At 37.3% G+C, this 1,383-nt stretch overlaps 1 non-coding gene across 1 annotated transcript; it reads right to left on the reverse strand.

The window, feature by feature from the left end:
- Positions 1-240: 240 nt before the first annotated feature.
- On the reverse strand, positions 241-347 carry LOC121210404 (small nucleolar RNA R71). The gene has a single exon (XR_005905517.1). It is a non-coding gene; the product is annotated as a small nucleolar RNA R71 (small nucleolar RNA).
- Positions 348-1,383: the final 1,036 nt, after the last annotated feature.

The following is a 1,383-nucleotide window of genomic DNA, read 5'->3' on the forward strand; positions in this document are numbered from 1 at the left end:
TAACACTATTCATATGATTCAACAGTTTGTTCAGTTTGATGGTCTGCAGGATGAAGACCCAAATACTCATTTAGCTAATTTCTTGGAATTCAACGACACTTTAAAGATAAATGGCATTTCTGACGACTCCATTCGCCTACGGTTATTCCCCTTCTCATTTAGAAACGAGGATCTATTACTACATGGGAACAAATGACCAAAAAATTCTTATTGAAGTACTTTCCACCGGCTAAGACAGCCAAGTTGAGGAATGATATCTCTTCCTTGGTGCAAATGGATTTAGAGACTCTATATGATGCATGGGAGAGGTATAAGGATTTATTGAGAAGGTGCCCTCACCATGGGTTACCTCTATGGCTACAGGTTCAAACTTTCTACCACGGTTTGAACCTCTCAACTAGGCAATTAATCGATGCATCCGTCGGTGGGACTCTAAATAATAAAACACCTGAGGAGGCTTATGAGTTTATAGAGGAGATGTCACTGAATAATTATCAGTGGCATGTCATGAGGACAGAGCCAATGAAAGCAGCTGATGTTTTTAACGTTGATGTGGTCACCATGTTTTCAAATAAGGTAGAACTTTTGAATAAAAAGATTGATGGTTTATATGGTTCTACGTAGGTACATATAGTGATTCAATACGACGCAAATGGAGGAGGGAACCATCTAGAAAATCGATCCTACAGCCTAAGCACAAAAGATGAACAAGTTAACTATATGGGTAATAATTCTAAACCTCAGAATAATCCCTATAGTAACACTTATAATGTAGGTTAGAGGAACCTTCCACACTTCTCCTGGGGTGGTCAAGGAAATCAAATACCACAACCTCCTCTAGGCTTTCAACCACCTTACCAGTAGGAGAAGAAGCCGAACCTTGAGGATATGTTGATGAAGTTTATTGCGGTGTCAGAAACTCTTTTCTAAAAAACTGAAACAACATTCAAAAATCAACAAGCATCGATTTAAGGGCTTAAGAATCAAATTAGTCAATTGGAAAAGATGATTTCAGAACAACCACAAGGTAGCTTGCTAAGCAACACCGAAACTAACCCAAAAGAGCATTTTCATGCTATAACTATTCGAGATGAAGAAGGGATAACTAAATCTGAATCTGAATCGAGGCAAGAAGCTATAGTAAGTAATGGTAAGGTTGAGGTAACCCAAAATAAGCAAGATTCGGTTGGTAAGGAATATAAACCTCGTGTGCCATATCCAAATACGAGAAAAAAAGACCACACAAACGAACAATTCGGTAAATTTTGTAAACTATTGAGGAAATTACATATAAACTTACTGTTTATTGAAGCTCTTTCGCAGATGCCAAATTTCGTTAAATTTTTAAAGGAGCTATTAGAAAATAAGCAGAAGTTAGATGAT

This window comes from Gossypium hirsutum, chromosome A11, assembly GCF_007990345.1.
Source record: "Gossypium hirsutum isolate 1008001.06 chromosome A11, Gossypium_hirsutum_v2.1, whole genome shotgun sequence".
NCBI lineage: Eukaryota > Viridiplantae > Streptophyta > Magnoliopsida > Malvales > Malvaceae > Gossypium > Gossypium hirsutum.